The sequence below is a fragment of the Osmerus eperlanus genome, chromosome 11 (assembly GCF_963692335.1).
Source record: "Osmerus eperlanus chromosome 11, fOsmEpe2.1, whole genome shotgun sequence".
NCBI classification, from domain to species: Eukaryota; Metazoa; Chordata; class Actinopteri; order Osmeriformes; family Osmeridae; genus Osmerus; species Osmerus eperlanus.
Window position 1 is genome coordinate 224,334 of NC_085028.1, and position 15,499 is coordinate 239,832.

A 15,499-nucleotide genomic window follows, 5' to 3' on the forward strand; every position below is an offset into this window, starting at 1 on the left:
CCATCGCCTTAACCACTCGGCCACCTCGTCATTTACAGCACTGGGCCCACGGTGGTGAAAGAACCTTCCATTTCACAAAACATGGAGAAAAGCAGGTGACGACAGGCACAATTGTGAAAAGGAATATAGTCAGGAGCTGAGGAAGGAATCAAAGAGTTGCTGGAAAGGCAGTGGTGGAGGGGGGCACTAAATAGGAGCATTAAGGGTTGAGGGACAGAAGAATTTCAATTGACAAAGGTGGACATGTCATGACTATAACTTGCCGACGAGGATGAGAGTCGAAGTCACGCGTGCAGAGCACAATGGATTAGCAGTCCATCGCCTTAACCACTCGGCCACCTCGTCATTTACAGCACTGGGCCCACGGTGGTGAAAGAACCTTCCATTTCACAAAACATGGAGAAAAGCAGGTGACGACAGGCACAATTGTGAAAAGGAATATAGTCAGGAGCTGAGGAAGGAATCAAAGAGTTGCTGGAAAGGCAGTGGTGGAGGGGGGCTCTAAATAGGAGCAGTAAGGGACAGAAGAATTTCAATTGACAAAGGTGGACATGTCATAAAGATAACTTGCCTAAGAGGATGAGATTCGAACTCATGCGTGCAGAGCACAATGGATTAGCAGTCCATTGCCTTAACCACTCGGCCACCTCGTCATTTACAGCACTGGGCCCACGGTGGTGAAAGAACCTTCCATTTCACAAAACATGGAGAAAAGCAGGTGACGACAGGCACAATTGTGAAAAGGAATATAGTCAGGAGCTGAGGAAGGAATCAAAGAGTTTCTGGAAAGGCAGTGGTGGAGGGGGGCACTAAATAGGAGCAGTAAGGGACAGAAGAATTTTAATTGACAAAGGTGGACATGTCATGACGATACCTTGCCAACAAAGTTGAGATTCGAACTCACGCGTGCAGAGCACAATGGATTTGCAGTCCATTGCCTTTACCACTCTGCCACCTCGTCATTTACAGCACTGGGCCCACGGTGGTGAAAGAACCTTCCATTTCACAAAACATGGAGAAAAGCAGGTGACGACAGGCACAATTGTGAAAAGGAATATAGTCAGGAGCTGAGGAAGGAATCAAAGAGTTGCTGGAAAGGCAGTGGTGGAGGGGGGCTCTAAATAGGAGCAGTAAGGGACAGAAGAATTTCAATTGACAAAGGTGGACATGTCATAAAGATAACTTGCCTAAGAGGATGAGATTCGAACTCACGCGTGCAGAGCACAATGGATTAGCAGTCCATCGCCTTAACCACACGGCCACCTCGTCATTTACAGCACTGGGCCCACGGTGGTGAAAGAACCTTCCATTTCACAAAACATGGAGAAAAGCAGGTGACGACAGGCACAATTGTGAAAAGGAATATAGTCAGGAGCTGAGGAAGGAATCAAAGAGTTGCTGGAAAGGCAGTGGTGGAGGGGGGCTCTAAATAGGAGCAGTAAGGGACAGAAGAATTTCAATTGACAAAGGTGGACATGTCATAAAGATAACTTGCCTAAGAGGATGAGATTCGAACTCATGCGTGCAGAGCACAAGGGATTAGCAGTCCATTGCCTTAACCACTCGGCCACCTCGTCATTTACAGCACTGGGCCCACGGTGGTGAAAGAACCTTCCATTTCACAAAACATGGAGAAAAGCAGGTGACGACAGGCACAATTGTGAAAAGGAATATAGTCAGGAGCTGAGGAAGGAATCAAAGAGTTTCTGGAAAGGCAGTGGTGGAGGGGGGCACTAAATAGGAGCAGTAAGGGACAGAAGAATTTTAATTGACAAAGGTGGACATGTCATGACTATACCTTGCCAACAAAGTTGAGATTCGAACTCACGCGTGCAGAGCACAATGGATTTGCAGTCCATTGCCTTTACCACTCTGCCACCTCGTCATTTACAGCACTGGGCCCACGGTGGTGAAAGAACCTTCCATTTCACAAAACATGGAGAAAAGCAGGTGACGACAGGCACAATTGTGAAAAGGAATATAGTCAGGAGCTGAGGAAGGAATCAAAGAGTTGCTGGAAAGGCAGTGGTGGAGGGGGGCTCTAAATAGGAGCAGTAAGGGACAGAAGAATTTCAATTGACAAAGGTGGACATGTCATAAAGATAACTTGCCTAAGAGGATGAGATTCGAACTCACGCGTGCAGAGCACAATGGATTAGCAGTCCATCGCCTTAACCACTCGGCCACCTCGTCATTTACAGCACTGGGCCCACGGTGGTGAAAGAACCTTCAATTTCACAAAACATGGAGAAAAGCAGGTGACGACAGGCACAATTGTGAAAAGGAATATAGTCATGAGCTGAGGAAGGAATCAAAGAGTTGCTGGAAAGGCACTGGTGGAGGGGGGCACTAAATAGGAGCTGTAAGGGACAGAAGAATTTCAATTGACAAAGGTGGACATGTCATAAAGATAACTTGCCGACGAGGATGAGATTCTAACTCACGCGTGCAGAGCACAATGGATTAGCAGTCCATCGCCTTAACCACTCGGCCACCTCGTCATTTACAGCACTGGGCCCACGGTGGTGAAAGAACCTTCCATTTCACAAAACATGGAGACAAGCAGGTGACGACAGGCACAATTGTGAAAAGGAATATAGTCATGAGCAGAGGAAGGAATCAAAGAGTTTCTGGAAAGGCAGTGGTGGAGGGGGGCACTAAATAGGAGCAGTAAGGGTTGAGGGACAGAAGAATTTTAATTGACAAAGGTGGACATGTCATGACGATAACTTGCCAACGAAGTTGAGATTCGAACTCACGCGTGCAGAGCACAATGGATTAGCAGTCCATTGCCTTTACCACTCGGCCACCTCGTCATTTACAGCACTGGTCCCACGGTGGTGAAAGAACCTTCCATTTCACAAAACATGGAGAAAAGCAGGTGACGACAGGCACAATTGTGAAAAGGAATATAGTCAGGAGCTGAGGAAGGAATCAAAGAGTTGCTGGAAAGGCAGTGGTGGAGGGGGGCACTAAATAGGAGCATTAAGGGACAGAATAATTTCAATTGACAAAGGTGGACATGTCATAAAGATAACTTGCCTAAGAGGATGAGATTCGAACTCACGCGTGCAGAGCACAATGGATTAGCAGTCCATCGCCTTAACCACTCGGCCACCTCGTCATTTACAGCACTGGGCCCACGGTGGTGAAAGAACCTTCCATTTCACAAAACATGGAGAAAAGCAGGTGACGACAGGCACAATTGTGAAAAGGAATATAGTCAGGAGCTGAGGAAGGAATCAAAGAGTTGCTGGAAAGGCAGTGGTGGAGGGGGGCACTAAATAGGAGCATTAAGGGTTGAGGGACAGAAGAATTTCAATTGACAAAGGTGGACATGTCATGACGATAACTTGCCGACAAGGATGAGAGTCGAAGTCACGCGTGCAGAGCACAATGGATTAGCAGTCCATCGCCTTAAGCACTCGGCCACCTCGTCATTTACAGCACTGGGCCCACGGTGGTGAAAGAACCTTCCATTTCACAAAACATGGAGAAAAGCAGGTGACGACAGGCACAATTGTGAAAAGGAATATAGTCAGGAGCTGAGGAAGGAATCAAAGAGTTGCTGGAAAGGCAGTGGTGGAGGGGGGCACTAAATAGGAGCAGTAAGGGACAGAAGAATTTCAATTAAAAAAGGTGGACATGTCATAAAGATAACTTGCCGACGAGGATGAGATTCGTACTCACGCGTGCAGAGCACAATGGATTAGCAGTCCATCGCCTTAACCACTCGGCCACCTCGTCATTTACAGCACTGGGCCAACGCTGGTGAAAGAACCTTCCATTTCACAAAACATGGAGAAAAGCAGGTGACGACATGCACAATTGTGAAAAGGAATATAGTCAGGAGCTGAGGAAGGAATCAAAGAGTTTCTGGAAAGGCAGTGGTGGAGGGGGGCACTAAATAGGAGCAGTAAGGGACAGAAGAATTTTAATTGACAAAGGTGGACATGTCATGACGATACCTTGCCAACAAAGTTGAGATTCGAACTCACGCGTGCAGAGCACAATGGATTTGCAGTCCATTGCCTTTACCACTCTGCCACCTCGTCTTTTACAGCACTGGGCCCACGGTGGTGAAAGAACCTTCCATTTCACAAAACATGGAGAAAAGCAGGTGACGACAGGCACAATTGTGAAAAGGAATATAGTCAGGAGCTGAGGAAGGAATCAAAGAGTTGCTGGAAAGGCAGTGGTGGAGGGGGGCTCTAAATAGGAGCAGTAAGGGACAGAAGAATTTCAATTAACAAAGGTGGACATGTCATAAAGATAACTTGCCTAAGAGGATGAGATTCGAACTCACGCGTGCAGAGCACAATGGATTAGCAGTCCATCGCCTTAACCACTCGGCCACCTCGTCATTTACAGCACTGGGCCCACGGTGGTGAAAGAACATTCCATTTCACAAAACATGGAGACAAGCAGGTGACGACAGGCACAATTGTGAAAAGGAATATAGTCATGAGCTGAGGAAGGAATCAAAGAGTTTCTGGAAAGGCAGTGGTGGAGGGGGGCACTAAATAGGAGCAGTAAGGGTTGAGGGACAGAAGAATTTTAATTGACAAAGGTGGACATGTCATGACGATAACTTGCCAACAAAGTTGAGATTCGAACTCACGCGTGCAGAGTACAATGGATTAGCAGTCCATCGCCTTAACCACTCGGCCACCTCATCATATACAGCACTGGGCCCACGGTGGTGAAAGAACCTTCCATTTCACAAAACATGGAGAAAAGCAGGTGACGACAGGCACAATTGTGAAAAGGAATATAGTCAGGAGCTGAGGAAGGAATCAAAGAGTTGCTGGAAAGGCAGTGGTGGAGGGGGGCACTAAATAGGAGCAGTAAGGGACAGAAGAATTTCAATTGACAAAGGTGGACATGTCATAAAGATAACTTGCCGACGAGGATGAGATTCGAACTCACGCGTGCAGAGCACAATGGATTAGCAGTCCATCGCCTTAACCACTCGGCCACCTCGTCATTTACAGCACTGGGCCCACGGTGGTGAAAGAACCTTCCATTTCACAAAACATGGAGAAAAGCAGGTGACGACAGGCACAATTGTGAAAAGGAATATAGTCAGGAGCTGAGGAAGGAATCAAAGAGTTTCTGGAAAGGCAGTGGTGGAGGGGGGCACTAAATAGGAGCAGTAAGGGACAGAAGAACTTTAATTGACAAAGGTGGACATGTCATAAAGATAACTTGCCGACGAGGATGAGATTCGAACTCACGCGTGCAGAGCACAATGGATTAGCAGTCCATCGCCTTAACCACTCGGCCACCTCGTCATTTACAGCACTGGGCCCACGGTGGTGAAAGAACATTCCATTTCACAAAACATGGAGACAAGCAGGTGACGACAGGCACAATTGTGAAAAGGAATATAGTCATGAGCTGAGGAAGGAATCAAAGAGTTTCTGGAAAGGCAGTGGTGGAGGGGGGCACTAAATAGGAGCAGTAAGGGACAGAAGAATTTCAATTGACAATGGTGGACATGTCATGACTATAACTTGCCGACGAGGATGAGATTCGAACTCACGCGTGCAGAGCACAATGGATTAGCAGTCCATCGCCTTAACCACTCGGCCACCTCGTCATTTACAGCACTGGGCCCACGGTGGTGAAAGAACATTCCATTTCACAAAACATGGAGAAAAGCAGGTGACGACAGGCACAATTGTGAAAAGGAATATAGTCAGGAGCTGAGGAAGGAATCAAAGAGTTGCTGGAAAGGCAATGGTGGAGGGGGGCACTAAATAGGAGCAGTAAGGGACAGAAGAATTTCAATTGACAAAGGTGGACATGTCATAAAGATAACTTGCCGACGAGGATGAGATTCGAACTCACGCGTGCAGAGCACAATGGATTAGCAGTCCATCGCCTTAACCACTCGGCCACCTCGTCATTTACAGCACTGGGCCCACGGTGGTGATAGAACCTTCCATTTCACAAAACATGGAGAAAAGCAGGTGACGACAGGCACAATTGTGAAAAGGAATATAGTCAGGAGCTGAGGAAGGAATCAAAGAGTTGCTGGAAAGGCAGTGGTGGAGGGGGGCACTAAATAGGAGCAGTAAGGGTTGAGGGACAGAAGAATTTCAATTGACAAAGGTGGACATGTCATGACTATAACTTGCCGACGAGGATGAGATTCGGACTCACGCATGCAGAGCACAATGGATTAGCAGTCCATCGCCTTAACCACTCGGCCACCTCATCATATACAGCACTGGGCCCACGGTGGTGAAAGAACCTTCCATTTCACAAAACATGGAGAAAAGCAGGTGACGACAGGCACAATTGTGAAAAGGAATATAGTCAGGAGCTGAGGAAGGAATCAAAGAGTTGCTGGAAAGGCAGTGGTGGAGGGGGGCACTAAATAGGAGCAGTAAGGGACAGAAGAATTTCAATTGACAAAGGTGGACATGTCATAAAGATAACTTGCCGACGAGGATGAGATTCGAACTCACGCGTGCAGAGCACAATGGATTAGCAGTCCATCGCCTTAACCACTCGGCCACCTCGTCATTTACAGCACTGGGCCAACGGTGGTGAAAGAACCTTCCATTTCACAAAACATGGAGAAAAGCAGGTGACGACAGGCACAATTGTGAAAAGGAATATAGTCAGGAGCTGAGGAAGGAATCAAAGAGTTTCTGGAAAGGCAGTGGTGGAGGGGGGCACTAAATAGGAGCAGTAAGGGACAGAAGAATTTTAATTGACAAAGGTGGACATGTCATGACGATACCTTGCCAACAAAGTTGAGATTCGAACTCACGCGTGCAGAGCACAATGGATTTGCAGTCCATTGCCTTTACCACTCTGCCACCTCGTCATTTGCAGCACTGGGCCCACGGTGGTGAAAGAACCTTCCATTTCACAAAACATGGAGAAAAGCAGGTGACGACAGGCACAATTGTGAAAAGGAATATAGTCAGGAGCTGAGGAAGGAATCAAAGAGTTGCTGGAAAGGCAATGGTGGAGGGGGGCACTAAATAGGAGCAGTAAGGGACAGAAGAATTTCAATTGACAAAGGTGGACATGTCATAAAGATAACTTGCCGACGAGGATGAGATTCGAACTCACGCGTGCAGAGCACAATGGATTAGCAGTCCATCGCCTTAACCACTCGGCCACCTCGTCATTTACAGCACTGGGCCCACGGTGGTGAAAGAACATTCCATTTCACAAAACATGGAGAAAAGCAGGTGACGACAGGCACAATTGTGAAAAGGAATATAGTCAGGAGCTGAGGAAGGAATCAAAGAGTTGCTGGAAAGGCAATGGTGGAGGGGGGCACTAAATAGGAGCAGTAAGGGACAGAAGAATTTCAATTGACAAAGGTGGACATGTCATAAAGATAACTTGCCGACGAGGATGAGATTCGAACTCACGCGTGCAGAGCACAATGGATTAGCAGTCCATCGCCTTAACCACTCGGCCACCTCGTCATTTACAGCACTGGGCCCACGGTGGTGAAAGAACATTCCATTTCACAAAACATGGAGACAAGCAGGTGACGACAGGCACAATTGTGAAAAGGAATATAGTCATGAGCTGAGGAAGGAATCAAAGAGTTTCTGGAAAGGCAGTGGTGGAGGGGGGCACTAAATAGGAGCAGTAAGGGTTGAGGGACAGAAGAATTTTAATTGACAAAGGTGGACATGTCATGACGATAACTTGCCAACAAAGTTGAGATTCGAACTCACGCGTGCAGAGTACAATGGATTAGCAGTCCATCGCCTTAACCACTCGGCCACCTCATCATATACAGCACTGGGCCCACGGTGGTGAAAGAACCTTCCATTTCACAAAACATGGAGAAAAGCAGGTGACGACAGGCACAATTGTGAAAAGGAATATAGTCAGGAGCTGAGGAAGGAATCAAAGAGTTGCTGGAAAGGCAGTGGTGGAGGGGGGCACTAAATAGGAGCAGTAAGGGACAGAAGAATTTCAATTGACAAAGGTGGACATGTCATAAAGATAACTTGCCGACGAGGATGAGATTCGAACTCACGCGTGCAGAGCACAATGGATTTGCAGTCCATTGCCTTTACCACTCTGCCACCTCGTCATTTGCAGCACTGGGCCCACGGTGGTGAAAGAACCTTCCATTTCACAAAACATGGAGAAAAGCAGGTGACGACAGGCACAATTGTGAAAAGGAATATAGTCAGGAGCTGAGGAAGGAATCAAAGAGTTGCTGGAAAGGCAATGGTGGAGGGGGGCACTAAATAGGAGCAGTAAGGGACAGAAGAATTTCAATTGACAAAGGTGGACATGTCATAACGATAACTTGCCGACGAGGATGAGAGTCGAACTCACGCGTGCAGAGCACAATGGATTAGCAGTCCATCGCCTTAACCACTCGGCCACCTCGTCATTTACAGCACTGGGCCCACGGTGGTGAAAGAACCTTCCATTTCACAAAACATGGAGAAAAGCAGGTGACGACAGGCACAATTGTGAAAAGGAATATAGTCAGGAGCTGAGGAAGGAATTAAAGAGTTGCTGGAAAGGCAGTGGTGGAGGGGGGCACTAAATAGGAGCAGTAAGGGACAGAAGAATTTCAATTGACAAAGGTGGACATGTCATAAAGATAACTTGCCGACAAGGATGAGATTCGAACTCACGCGTGCAGAGCACAATGGATTAGCAGTCCATCGCCTTAACCACTCGGCCACCTCGTCATTTACAGCACTGGGCCCACGGTGGTGAAAGAACCTTCCATTTCACAAAACATGGAGAAAAGCAGGTGACGACAGGCACAATTGTGAAAAGGAATATAGTCAGGAGCTGAGGAAGGAATCAAAGAGTTGCTGGAAAGGCAGTGGTGGAGGGGGGCACTAAATAGGAGCAGTAAGGGTTGAGGGACAGAAGAATTTCAATTGACAAAGGTGGACATGTCATGACTATAACTTGCCGACGAGGATGAGATTCGGACTCACGCATGCAGAGCACAATGGATTAGCAGTCCATTGCCTTAACCACTCGGCCACCTCATCATATACAGCACTGGGCCCACGGTGGTGAAAGAACCTTCCATTTCACAAAACATGGAGAAAAGCAGGTGACGACAGGCACAATTGTGAAAAGGAATATAGTCAGGAGCTGAGGAAGGAATCAAAGAGTTGCTGGAAAGGCAGTGGTGGAGGGGGGCACTAAATAGGAGCAGTAAGGGACAGAAGAATTTCAATTGACAAAGGTGGACATGTCATAAAGAAAACTTGCCGACGAGGATGAGATTCGAACTCACGCGTGCAGAGCACAATGGATTAGCAGTCCATCGCCTTAACCACTCGGCCACCTCGTCATTTACAGCACTGGGCCAACGGTGGTGAAAGAACCTTCCATTTCACAAAACATGGAGAAAAGCAGGTGACGACAGGCACAATTGTGAAAAGGAATATAGTCAGGAGCTGAGGAAGGAATCAAAGAGTTTCTGGAAAGGCAGTGGTGGAGGGGGGCACTAAATAGGAGCAGTAAGGGACAGAAGAATTTTAATTGACAAAGGTGGACATGTCATGACGATACCTTGCCAACAAAGTTGAGATTCGAACTCACGCGTGCAGAGCACAATGGATTTGCAGTCCATTGCCTTTACCACTCTGCCACCTCGTCATTTGCAGCACTGGGCCCACGGTGGTGAAAGAACCTTCCATTTCACAAAACATGGAGAAAAGCAGGTGACGACAGGCACAATTGTGAAAAGGAATATAGTCAGGAGCTGAGGAAGGAATCAAAGAGTTGCTGGAAAGGCAATGGTGGAGGGGGGCACTAAATAGGAGCAGTAAGGGACAGAAGAATTTCAATTGACAAAGGTGGACATGTCATAACGATAACTTGCCGACGAGGATGAGAGTCGAACTCACGTGTGCAGAGCACAATGGACTAGCAGTCCATCGCCTTAACCACTCGGCCACCTCGTCATTTACAGCACTGGGCCCACGGTGGTGAAAGAACCTTCCATTTCACAAAACATGGAGACAAGCAGGTGACGACAGGCACAATTGTGAAAAGGAATATAGTCATGAGCAGAGGAAGGAATCAAAGAGCTTCTGGAAAGTCAGTGGTGGAGGGGGGCACTAAATAGGAGCAGTAAGGGTTGAGGGACAGAAGAATTTCAATTGACAAAGGTGGACATGTCATGACTATAACTTGCCGACGAGGATGAGATTCGAACTCACGCGTGCAGAGCACAATGGATTAGCAGTCCATCGCCTTAACCACTCGGCCACCTCGTCATTTACAGCACTGTGCCCACGGTGGTGAAAGAACCTTCCATTTCACAAAACATGGAGAAAAGCAGGTGACGACAGGCACAATTGTGAAAAGGAATATAGTCAGGAGCTGAGGAAGGAATCAAAGAGTTTCTGGAAAGGCAGTGGTGGAGGGGGGCACTAAATAGGAGCAGTAAGGGACAGAAGAATTTCAATTGACAAAGGTGGACATGTCATAAAGATAACTTGTCGACGAGGATGAGATTCAAACTCACGCGTGCAGAGCACAATGGATTAGCAGTCCATCGCCTTAACCACTCGGCCACCTCATCATTTACAGCACTGGGCCCACGGTGGTGAAAGAACCTTCCATTTCACCAAACATGGAGAAAAGCAGGTGACGACAGGCACAATTGTGAAAAGGAATATAGTCAGGAGCTGAGGAAGGAATCAAAGAGTTGCTGGAAAGGCAGTGGTGGAGGGGGGCACTAAATAGGAGCAGTAAGGGACAGAAGAATTTCAATTGACAAAGGTGGACATGTCATGACGATAACTTGCCGACAAGGATGAGAGTCGAAGTCACGCGTGCAGAGCACAATGGATTAGCAGTCCATCGCCTTAAGCACTCGGCCACCTCGTCATTTACAGCACTGGGCCCACGGTGGTGAAAGAACCTTCCATTTCACAAAACATGGAGACAAGCAGGTGACGACAGGCACAATTGTGAAAAGGAATATAGTCAGGAGCTGAGGAAGGAATCAAAGAGTTGCTGGAAAGGCAGTGGTGGAGGGGGGCACTAAATAGGAGCAGTAAGGGTTGAGGGACAGAAGAATTTCAATTGACAAAGGTGGACATGTCATGACTATAACTTGCCGACGAGGATGAGATTCGAACTCACGCATGCAGAGCACAATGGATTAGCAGTCCATCGCCTTAACCACTCGGCCACCTCGTCATTTACAGCACTGGGCCCACGGTGGTGAAAGAACCTTCCATTTCACAAAACATGGAGACAAGCAGGTGACGACAGGCACAATTGTGAAAAGGAATATAGTCATGAGCAGAGGAAGGAATCAAAGAGTTTCTGGAAAGGCAGTGGTGGAGGGGGGCACTAAATAGGAGCAGTAAGGGTTGAGGGACAGAAGAATTTTAATTGACAAAAGTGGACATGTCATGACGACAACTTGGCATTCATAAGGAATCAAAGAGTTGCTGGAAAGGCAGTGGTGGAGGGGGGCACTAAATAGGAGCAGTAAGGGACAGAAGAATTTCAATTGACAAAGGTGGACATGTCATAAAGATAACTTGCCTAAGAGGATGAGATTCAAACTCACGCGTGCAGAGCACAATGGATTAGCAGTCCATCGCCTTAACCACTCGGCCACCTCGTCATTTACAGCACTGGGCCCACGGTGGTGAAAGAACCTTCCATTTCACAAAACATGGAGAAAAGCAGGTGACGACAGGCACAATTGTGAAAAGGAATATAGTCAGGAGCTGAGGAAGGAATCAAAGAGTTGCTGGAAAGGCAGTGGTGGAGGGGGGCACTAAATAGGAGCAGTAAGGGACAGAAGAATTTCAATTGACAAAGGTGGACATGTCATGACTATAACTTGCCGACGAGGATGAGATTCGAACTCACGCGTGCAGAGCACAATGGATTAGCAGTCCATCGCCTTAACCACTCGGCCACCTCGTCATTTACAGCACTGGGCCCACGGTGGTGAAAGAACCTTCCATTTCACAAAACATGGAGAAAAGCAGGTGACGACAGGCACAATTGTGAAAAGGAATATAGTCAGGAGCTGAGGAAGGAATCAAAGAGTTGCTGGAAAGGCAGTGGTGGAGGGGGGCACTAAATAGGAGCAGTAAGGGACAGAAGAATTTCAATTGACAAAGGTGGACATGTCATGACGATAACTTGCCGACGAGGATGAGAGTCGAACTCACGCGTGCAGAGCACAATGGATTAGCAGTCCATCGCCTTAACCACTCGGCCACCTCGTCATTTACAGCACTGGGCCCACGGTGGTGAAAGAACCTTCCATTTCACAAAACATGGAGAAAAGCAGGTGACGACAGGCACAATTGTGAAAAGGAATATAGTCAGGAGCTGAGGAAGGAATCAAAGAGTTTCTGGAAAGGCAGTGGTGGAGGGGGGCACTAAATAGGAGCAGTAAGGGACAGAAGAATTTCAATTGACAAAGGTGGACATGTCATGACGATAACTTGCTGACGAGGATGAGAGTCGAACTCACGCATGCAGAGCACAATGGATTAGCAGTCCATCGCCTTAACCACTCGGCCACCTCGTTATTTACAGCACTGGGCCCACGGTGGTGAAAGAACCTTCCATTTCACAAAACATGGAGAAAAGCAGGTGACGACAGGCACAATTGTGAAAAGGAATATAGTCAGGAGCTGAGGAAGGAATCAAAGAGTTGCTGGAAAGGCAGTGGTGGAGGGGGGCACTAAATCGGAGCAGTAAGGGTTGAGGGACAGAAGAATTTCATTTGACAAAGGTGGACATGTCATAAAGATAACTTGCCGACGAGGATGAGATTCCAACTCACACTTGCAGAGCACAATGGATTAGCAGTCCATCGCCTTAACCACTCGGCCACCTCGTCATTTACAGCACTGGGCCCACGGTGGTGAAAGAACCTTCCATTTCACAAAACATGGAGAAAAGCAGGTGACGACAGGCACAATTGTGAAAAGGAATATAGTCAGGAGCTGAGGAAGGAATCAAAGAGTTGCTGGAAAGGCAGTGGTGGAGGGGGGCACTAAATCGGAGCAGTAAGGGTTGAGGGACAGAAGAATTTCATTTGACAAAGGTGGACATGTCATAAAGATAACTTGCCGACGAGGATGAGATTCCAACTCACACTTGCAGAGCACAATGGATTAGCAGTCCATCGCCTTAACCACTCGGCCACCTCGTCATTTACAGCACTGGGCCCACGGTGGTGAAAGAACCTTCCATTTCACAAAACATGGAGAAAAGCAGGTGACGACAGGCACAATTGTGAAAAGGAATATAGTCAGGAGCTGAGGAAGGAATCAAAGAGTTGCTGGAAAGGCAGTGGTGGAGGGGGGCACTAAATAGGAGCAGTAAGGGACAGAAGAATTTCAATTGACAAAGGTGGACATGTCATAAAGATAACTTCCCGACAAGGATGAGATTCAAACTCACGCGTGCACAGCACAATGGATTAGCAGTCCATCGCCTTAACTACTCGGCCACCTCGTCATTTACAGCACTGGGCCCACGGTGGTGAAAGAACCTTCCATTTCACAAAACATGGAGAAAAGCAGGTGACGACAGGCACAATTGTGAAAAGGAATATAGTCAGGAGCTGAGGAAGGAATCAAAGAGTTGCTGGAAAGGCAGTGGTGGAGGGGGGCACTAAATAGGAGCAGTAAGGGTTGAGGGACAGAAGAATTCAATTGACAAAGGTGGACATGTCATGACTATAACTTGCCGACGAAGATGAGATTTGAACTCACGCGTGCAGAGCACAATGGATTAGCAGTCCATCGCCTTAACCACTCGGCCACCACGTCATTTACAGCACTGGGCCCACGGTGGTGAAAGAACCTTCCATTTCACAAAACATGGAGAAAAGCAGGTGACAACAGGCACAATTGTGAAAAGGAATATAGTCAGGAGCTGAGGAAGAAATCAAAGAGTTTCTGGAAAGGCAGTGGTGGAGGGGGGCACTAAATAGGAGCAGTAAGGGACAGAAGAATTTCAATTGACAAAGGTGGACATGTCATAAAGATAACTTGCCGACGAAGATGAGATTCGAACTCACGCGTGCAGAGCACAATGGATTAGCAGTCCATCGCCTTAACCACTCGGCCACCTCTTCATTTACAGCACTGGGCCCACGGTGGTGAAAGAACCTTCCATTTCACAAAACATGGAGAAAAGCAGGTGACGACAGGCACGATTGTGAAAAGGAATATAGTCAGGAGCTGAGGAAGGAATCAAAGAGTTTCTGGAAAGGCAGTGGTGGAGGGGGGCACTAAATAGGAGCAGTAAGGGACAGAAGAATTTCAATTGACAAAGGTGGACATGTCATGACTATAACTTGCCGACGAGGATGAGATTCGAACTCACGCATCCAGAGCACAATGGATTAGCAGTCCATCGCCTTAACCACTCGGCCACCTCGTCATTTACAGCACTGGGCCCACGGTGGTGAAAGAACCTTCCATTTCACAAAACATGGAGAAAAGCAGGTGACGACAGGCACAATTGTGAAAAGGAATATAGTCAGGAGCTGAGGAAGGAATCAAAGAGTTGCTGGAAAGGCAGTGGTGGAGGGGGGCACTAAATAGGAGCAGTAAGGGTTGAGGGACAGAAGAATTTCAATTGACAAAGGTGGACATGTCATGACTATAACTTGCCGACGAGGATCAGATTCGAACTCACGCGTCCAGAGCACAATGGATTAGCTGTCCATCGCCTTAACCACTCGGCCACCTCGTTATTTACAGCACTGGGCCCACGGTGGTGAAAGAACCTTCCATTTCACAAAACATGGAGAAAAGCAGGTGACGACAGGCACAATTGTGAAAAGGAATATAGTCAGGAGCTGAGGAAGGAATCAAAGAGTTGCTGGAAAGGCAGTGGTGGAGGGGGGCACTAAATAGGAGCAGTAAGGGACAGAAGAATTTCAATTGACAAAGGTGGACATGTCATAAAGATAACTTGCCGACGAGGATGAGATTCGAACTCACGCGTGAAGAGCACAATGGATTAGCAGTCCATCGCCTTAACCACTCGTCCACCTCTTCATTTACAGCGCTTGGCCCACGGTGGTCAAAGAACCTTCCATTTCACAAAACATGGAGAAAAGCAGGTGACGACAGGCACAATTGTGAAAAGGAATATAGTCAGGAGCTGAGGAAGGAATCAAAGAGTTGCTGGAAAGGCAGTGGTGGAGGGGTGCACTAAATCGGAGCAGTAAGGGTTGAGGGACAGAAGAATTTCATTTGACAAAGGTGGACATGTCATAAAGATAACTTGCCGACGAGGATGAGATTCCAACTCACGCTTGCAGAGCACAATGGATTAGCAGTCCATCGCCTTAACCACTCGGCCACCTCGTCATTTAGAGCACTGGGCCCACGGTGGTGAAAGAACCTTCCATTTCACAAAACATGGAGAAAAGCAGGTGACGACAGGCACAATTGTGAAAAGGAATATAGTCAGGAGCTGAGGAAGGAATCAAAGAGTTGCTGGAAAGGCAGTGGTGGAGTGG

The 15,499-nt window shown here is 47.6% G+C and overlaps 22 non-coding genes across 22 annotated transcripts; all 22 read right to left on the reverse strand.

Moving 5' to 3' along the window:
- Positions 1-879: 879 nt before the first annotated feature.
- On the reverse strand, positions 880-961 carry trnac-gca (transfer RNA cysteine (anticodon GCA)). Its single transcript has one exon. It is a non-coding gene; the product is annotated as a tRNA-Cys (tRNA).
- Positions 962-1,803: 842 nt separating this feature from the next.
- Positions 1,804-1,885, reverse strand: trnac-gca (transfer RNA cysteine (anticodon GCA)). The gene has a single exon. It is a non-coding gene; the product is annotated as a tRNA-Cys (tRNA).
- Positions 1,886-2,419: 534 nt separating this feature from the next.
- trnas-gcu (transfer RNA serine (anticodon GCU)) lies at positions 2,420-2,501 on the reverse strand. Its single transcript has one exon. It is a non-coding gene; the product is annotated as a tRNA-Ser (tRNA).
- A 1,472-nt stretch (positions 2,502-3,973) lies between these two features.
- trnac-gca (transfer RNA cysteine (anticodon GCA)) lies at positions 3,974-4,055 on the reverse strand. Its single transcript has one exon. It is a non-coding gene; the product is annotated as a tRNA-Cys (tRNA).
- An 849-nt stretch (positions 4,056-4,904) lies between these two features.
- On the reverse strand, positions 4,905-4,986 carry trnas-gcu (transfer RNA serine (anticodon GCU)). Its single transcript has one exon. It is a non-coding gene; the product is annotated as a tRNA-Ser (tRNA).
- Positions 4,987-5,212: 226 nt separating this feature from the next.
- trnas-gcu (transfer RNA serine (anticodon GCU)) lies at positions 5,213-5,294 on the reverse strand. Its single transcript has one exon. It is a non-coding gene; the product is annotated as a tRNA-Ser (tRNA).
- Positions 5,295-5,520: 226 nt separating this feature from the next.
- On the reverse strand, positions 5,521-5,602 carry trnas-gcu (transfer RNA serine (anticodon GCU)). Its single transcript has one exon. It is a non-coding gene; the product is annotated as a tRNA-Ser (tRNA).
- A 226-nt stretch (positions 5,603-5,828) lies between these two features.
- On the reverse strand, positions 5,829-5,910 carry trnas-gcu (transfer RNA serine (anticodon GCU)). The gene has a single exon. It is a non-coding gene; the product is annotated as a tRNA-Ser (tRNA).
- Positions 5,911-6,451: 541 nt separating this feature from the next.
- trnas-gcu (transfer RNA serine (anticodon GCU)) lies at positions 6,452-6,533 on the reverse strand. The gene has a single exon. It is a non-coding gene; the product is annotated as a tRNA-Ser (tRNA).
- A 226-nt stretch (positions 6,534-6,759) lies between these two features.
- On the reverse strand, positions 6,760-6,841 carry trnac-gca (transfer RNA cysteine (anticodon GCA)). Its single transcript has one exon. It is a non-coding gene; the product is annotated as a tRNA-Cys (tRNA).
- Positions 6,842-7,067: 226 nt separating this feature from the next.
- On the reverse strand, positions 7,068-7,149 carry trnas-gcu (transfer RNA serine (anticodon GCU)). The gene has a single exon. It is a non-coding gene; the product is annotated as a tRNA-Ser (tRNA).
- A 226-nt stretch (positions 7,150-7,375) lies between these two features.
- On the reverse strand, positions 7,376-7,457 carry trnas-gcu (transfer RNA serine (anticodon GCU)). Its single transcript has one exon. It is a non-coding gene; the product is annotated as a tRNA-Ser (tRNA).
- Positions 7,458-7,998: 541 nt separating this feature from the next.
- On the reverse strand, positions 7,999-8,080 carry trnac-gca (transfer RNA cysteine (anticodon GCA)). The gene has a single exon. It is a non-coding gene; the product is annotated as a tRNA-Cys (tRNA).
- Positions 8,081-8,306: 226 nt separating this feature from the next.
- Positions 8,307-8,388, reverse strand: trnas-gcu (transfer RNA serine (anticodon GCU)). The gene has a single exon. It is a non-coding gene; the product is annotated as a tRNA-Ser (tRNA).
- Positions 8,389-8,614: 226 nt separating this feature from the next.
- On the reverse strand, positions 8,615-8,696 carry trnas-gcu (transfer RNA serine (anticodon GCU)). The gene has a single exon. It is a non-coding gene; the product is annotated as a tRNA-Ser (tRNA).
- A 541-nt stretch (positions 8,697-9,237) lies between these two features.
- trnas-gcu (transfer RNA serine (anticodon GCU)) lies at positions 9,238-9,319 on the reverse strand. Its single transcript has one exon. It is a non-coding gene; the product is annotated as a tRNA-Ser (tRNA).
- Positions 9,320-9,545: 226 nt separating this feature from the next.
- Positions 9,546-9,627, reverse strand: trnac-gca (transfer RNA cysteine (anticodon GCA)). Its single transcript has one exon. It is a non-coding gene; the product is annotated as a tRNA-Cys (tRNA).
- A 541-nt stretch (positions 9,628-10,168) lies between these two features.
- On the reverse strand, positions 10,169-10,250 carry trnas-gcu (transfer RNA serine (anticodon GCU)). Its single transcript has one exon. It is a non-coding gene; the product is annotated as a tRNA-Ser (tRNA).
- An 849-nt stretch (positions 10,251-11,099) lies between these two features.
- On the reverse strand, positions 11,100-11,181 carry trnas-gcu (transfer RNA serine (anticodon GCU)). Its single transcript has one exon. It is a non-coding gene; the product is annotated as a tRNA-Ser (tRNA).
- A 662-nt stretch (positions 11,182-11,843) lies between these two features.
- trnas-gcu (transfer RNA serine (anticodon GCU)) lies at positions 11,844-11,925 on the reverse strand. The gene has a single exon. It is a non-coding gene; the product is annotated as a tRNA-Ser (tRNA).
- A 226-nt stretch (positions 11,926-12,151) lies between these two features.
- Positions 12,152-12,233, reverse strand: trnas-gcu (transfer RNA serine (anticodon GCU)). Its single transcript has one exon. It is a non-coding gene; the product is annotated as a tRNA-Ser (tRNA).
- A 1,478-nt stretch (positions 12,234-13,711) lies between these two features.
- trnas-gcu (transfer RNA serine (anticodon GCU)) lies at positions 13,712-13,793 on the reverse strand. Its single transcript has one exon. It is a non-coding gene; the product is annotated as a tRNA-Ser (tRNA).
- Between the last annotated feature and the right edge of the window lie 1,706 nt (positions 13,794-15,499).